The following is a 6,000-nucleotide window of genomic DNA, read 5'->3' as shown; positions in this document are numbered from 1 at the left end:
ACTGGATGTAAAAAAACGACAAAGGCAGAGAAGAAAAATCGAAAACATATATATATATATATATATATATATATATATATGCAAATACACTTTGTTCATGTCTAGAGTTAAAAAGTAATATTTTTTTCATGAATAAGGTCGGGTAGAAGATCGTTTTATGATACAGTCTCATAAATTTTTTTTGTATATATATGTGTGTTTACATATCTTTCATTAAATTTGGTTGAGCCGTTATAAGAATGCAAAATTGTAATTTTTTTAAAAAAAAAAAATTGGGGATGAATGTATTCCAATTAGACCTCTAACTCGATACATCGGCTGTAGTCTTGGACGCGCAATATGTTATCCGTGCAAGGTGGTAGATTTTGATTGTATTAGTTTTGTTAATTTTGTCCCAAGATCAATGTTATGATTTTTGTTTGATATGTACACCTAAAATAAAGGTAATATATACCGGATATGACCAATTAAATTAAATTATTACATAAATTTTAAATGAGGAACATTTCTATGAGACGGTTTTATCCGTGAGACGTATCAACCTCATCCATATTTATAATAATAAGTAATGCTTTTGGCATAAAATGTAATATTTTTTAATGAATAACCCATATAAGAGACTCGTCTCAAAAAAATGATACTTGAAACCGTCTCATAGGAGTTTTTATCTTTTAAAATACGCTATTTCAGTTAAAATTCTAACGCGGGTAAGAAATAACATACTAGTTCAATAATACATTTTTCTACCGTTTACACAATAAAAAAGATACGATATAGTTATTTTTCATACATTCCAAAAAATTAGTAAAAAGAAACATATCAATTTATTCGATGAGGATAATCGTTGCACACATAAGTTATCTGTCAAATCTCACACAAAACATTCAAAATCCATAATCGAGTATAGTTTCCTTTTCTCGTACTCTTTATCATATGTAGATGTGTCAAAATAGTTTAGGTCAGTGTTTTTAGAACCGGACCGGCCAGTTTGATTGAGAAGCGGTCGCTGGTCCAGTCCGAAACTCCTCCAAGAACCGAAAAACCGGTCCAACCGGTCAAAATCGGTCAAGAACCGGTTGGACCGGTCAATAACCAGAAAACAAGTTGAATCGGTTTTTTGAATTTTTTTACCTTTTTTTTTGAAAATTTAAATTTTTTTATTTTTAAAACTTTAAATTTATTACTTTATATATAATTATTTGGAATTTGTACTTCATTAAAAAATTATTTTAATAATTATTGATTTTTTTAAATTAAATAATTCATTATTTAAATAATTTATAAATATAATTGATATTTTGAATATATTTACATATTTATTTAGCTTACAAATATATACTTTTTGTCTATTTATATATATTTTTGAGTTTTTAAAATTCAATATATATTATTTATTATATTATATTATATAAATAGTTTTTCGGTTCGACTTTCGGTTAAAACAGTTCGACCGATTGGACCATTTTTTTAGGTAGACCGTTTCGATCATCGGTCCGGTTATAAAAACACTGGGTTAGATCCGTCGAACTGACTCATTCCATCATACAAAATAGGTGGGTTCAATTGACAATTTTTCAACCCTAAAAGATGACACGTCCCGCCCCACCTTGTGGTGGATTGCGGGTTAACTCGCAAAAACCAACCAAATCGCCCATAAGCATATTGGGTTGACCCGTCCCGTGCCTTTGTTATCACCTGTATTATGCATTTATGCTCTTAAAGTTTTTTTTGGCCTGTATCCACCATCAAAATTTGGGTCTCCTTAATATCAATTTTTTAATGAAGAGTATTTTGCTATTGCAACTTATAGAAAATAAAATATAAAAATTGGATAAAATATGCAGTTTTAAATATTTATGAAAGTGCAAATGAAAAATAGGAAATTTGTTTCTCCATTGATTTAGACTTAGCAATTAATTTTGGAGATGAAATCATAAAGAAAGTAAAAGAAAATTTGTTTCTCCAATCTCCACCCAATTTTTTGAAGCACTGCTTCTATCGTCTAAACTTTTTCTCCCACTTACAATTAAGGTCAGTCAAAATAATAATAAAAACAAAACTACAACTAAAAATAAAAAAATAAAAAACTGCTAGGTTTGTTTGTTTGTTTGTTTGTTTTTTCTAATTTGAAATATAAGTAATCCAAGAAAAAAATATCAAAGATTTCAATGAAATATTTAACGAGAAAAAACCATGCTTATATTAATTTGAAACTAAAAAATAATAATTCAAATCGCATAGAGAACAATAGCGATGACTCCAATCTTGCGGTAGAAAAGCAACGATGATAAATGAAGGAAAGTTGGGTCGCCGTCGTAACGTACAAGGAGGACAAATGTGTTTAACCCACAAATATAATAAGATTTTAGAGGGCTTTAATAAGTAAACTTTTTGAACTCCAAATACTAAATATCATAATAAATAATATATACATATATCTATCGATTCTATACAGACTATACTATTAATAAAGCAAGAGAAGTGAATAATAACTGTTTTTTGATGAAGCTTTTTTTCTTAATTTCAAACGTATGCTTTCATACATTAACTCCTAAACATATTTAATTTTGTAGAGATGCTTAATTTTTCATATTTTATATAAAGAATTATATTACTAAATCTTATATCATATTTAGTTTTAAACAATATGGTAATTAAATTGAAATTTTTTAAAAAAATGTACAAACATATTATGTTTCGCACAAACGTGCATGCTCAATTGCTAGTTAAGGATAAATTATTTTGGCCTTGCATCACATGGGGTCCTGAAGCAATGACTTCATTGGACTTAACTCAAGTCTAGCCTTGATTATCACATGAGATCAAACTCATATTTCCTAATTCAAATAAAATAAATAAATTTAAATGATCTTACGGATTTATATCTGTTAGACCGTAGATAAATACATCTGACTCATGCATATTTCTAACAAAAAATGATACTTTTAACATACAAATTAATACATTTTTACAAGTCGATCAAATATTCATTCTATGAAATTAACATACGAGACGGTCCAATAAAAAATCGCGTGTTGAGATAAACCATTCGATCTTGTGGGTGTAGTGTAAATATTAGTATATTAAAATCAAGATAATAATTTAATTTAAATTTAAAAAAACCAAATAGTCGTACGACGTGTAGCTTCGATTTGTAAAAACCGCCCTATCATATAATAAGGCAGTAGATATCACTATATCAGACACACAGACGCGTAGTTTTTAGTTTATTTATTTATTATGTATATATCTAAATAGACGCGTGATAAAATATATATATATATATATAATAAAGTAATAAAAAAATGTATCACTCGGTGCAAAGTTTCAATCCATGTCTCCAATTTTCAAATTACGGCGTTGATATTTTCAAATCACTTTTTTCATATTCTCAACACGTAACCGATAGCACACCTCGGACCCATGGCCTAAAATAACTCAAAAACATATTTTTGGGGGCGGTTTTATTTTATTTTATTTTATTTCTTTGAAACTAAATATATTATTTTCGAATGTCAGAAATTACAAATTTTTGAAGCCAAAAAAAAGAATCGGTATTTTTCCAAATTATGAGTTTCGAACGAGTAGATGCATGTTTAGCAATACTATGGACAGCCCAGCCCTGTAACCCTGTTCGAAAAAGACAGTTTTGAAAGGTGATAGTGCGTGTTTTTATTTTTTTACTTTTTGTTTAAAAAAAAAAAGGTCATCCTCATCTCATGTGAGTTTTAATATGGCGAAAATCGATTATAGACATTTATGTAATCGTTGAGGTGATATCATGTATATCCAATACTTTGATTTCATCTGAGCCGATGGTAATATAAGTGTTCATGATATGGATGGTTACGATATCAAACTATATGTCCCGTATATTTCAACATAATAGGAAAAGAATAAATTTGAAAACAAAAAACACCGTGAATCAGTTGTTCTCAATTGCCTCTTCCTTCCGAAAATATCCGGATCTTAATATAGAAAAACAATGAAATACACTGTATTTAAATTAAATAGTTATTATTTAGTTAGAAAAAAATTAGTTATTATGCCAAAAGTAATTTAAGATTTTGATATCCATGCGTAGCATATTAACTAAAAATGAAAATTTTATTTTATGAGATATTGATAACACAATGGCAACTTTAGCTGAAAATAAAATTATATTATGCACAAAGATGACATGCAATCCGATTAGTACTCTATCCTATATATTTAAGTTAATTAAATCATATATATTAATTTTTTTAGAATAATCATCTATATTAATTACTCTGTGTGTTGGTGAAATTTTTTGGTGTTATTAAAATTATAATAATGTAATATTATTATTTTTTAATGTATATAAGTATATAACCATTATGTTCACGCAGTACAGGCCAGATCCTTCCATAAGGTCAAAGCGTTCTCCGCCTCAAGGCCCGGCCCTGGAAGGAACCCAAATTTTTTTTTTTTTTTTTTGTGTTTTTTAAAAAAATTATATATATACTAAATTGGTGTTCACTGAAATTATGAAAACAAAAACCTAACCAATGTTATATAAAAAATCAACTTCAATTTTTTTATTTTTTTTAAAAAATTGTTTCAAGCCTAATTTTCTTTTGAAGTTCGGTTTGAACAATAATATCAAAAAAGAACTGACTTTTTAAAAAATAAATTTTGGAGAAATTAACAAATAAACCTTAAGATTGAAGAAGTTTTACATGAAGCTCTATTTTTTTTAGTAACCAGGACGTTCAAATATTAATGGTACCGATTTGTGTTTGGAGTTGATTGTCGTAAGATGACACTAAACAAATAAAAAAATTAACTGATATGCTACAATATTTGTCAAAACCAATTGTTTTATTTTCAATTACTAATATTGCTAATAAAATTTGGTTAACCATATCACGAACAATTATATCAGCAAAAAGAAGCTTCTCAAGTTGAAGTTGATCGATAATTTGTTGGGTAAAATACTGGTTTTGGGATATATTGAGTATAAGCGGGTGAGCAAAAATGGCTATGGAAAAATATTCGAGGCAAAAGTTTGACTCTTTTTTTCTTAAAACGTTATTGTCTCGCCCTGGTGCTTACGGCTATTGACAATACGCTTTCCAAGATACAACGACTACGAATTTAAAATAGTAGCACTACAAATTTTAAATTCGCACAAACTTTGGTATGTTTAGAACGCTATGAATTCGAATTTTACTCATTCAACTTAAAAATCCAAACCCAAGATTTTATGTCTTTTAAAATTTAGATCTAATTGTGTTTTGTTTAAAATTCGAAACAACTCTTAAATTTAATTCTAAAGATCGAATCTAAGCGCAAAAAGCTTAAAAAATCCAAACCAAGATTTTATGTCTTATAAATTTATAATTTAGATTTTAAGCGCTAAAAGCTTAAAAAATTAACAGAAGAATTAAATAAGAGAGAAAGAAGATAAGAGAGGAGATGATCTGTTTTGAATGCAAATAAAAGAGTCTTATTTATAGATGTTGAAAAGATTTCATGAAAAGACACATTTGTTCACAAAAGGGGCACACACATGACACCATTTCACATGAAATGGTTGTGATTTAAATCATGTGGCCGAGTGATATGTATATTATATATATAATATAATATAATAATAATATATATTATAATATATAACTTAATATATTGTTTTCCAATAACCTTTCATCTGATAAAATTCGAACGTATATCAATTAATTTCTCGTTCATCCTATTTGGTAATCGAGAAATGATTTCTTACGAATTCTACTCGCGATATAGAATTTGTCTATTACGTAAATTGTTTGAAATATTTATTGACTCTAAATGAGTACACAACTCATTTTTTCCAACATAATTATCTTCGATCCAAAATGTTTCCACGTATACTAAAACACCTAGTTATGTTGTATAGTGACAATTAAATGATTTGATAAATAGATTAATACACAAATTTAAAAAATATTATCGTATCTAAAACATATATACAAGTAGTATTTATTTAATTATTTCAAATAT

This window comes from Henckelia pumila, chromosome 4 (assembly GCF_033568475.1).
Source record: "Henckelia pumila isolate YLH828 chromosome 4, ASM3356847v2, whole genome shotgun sequence".
Lineage (NCBI taxonomy): Eukaryota > Viridiplantae > Streptophyta > Magnoliopsida > Lamiales > Gesneriaceae > Henckelia > Henckelia pumila.
This window is presented reverse-complemented; position numbering follows the sequence as displayed.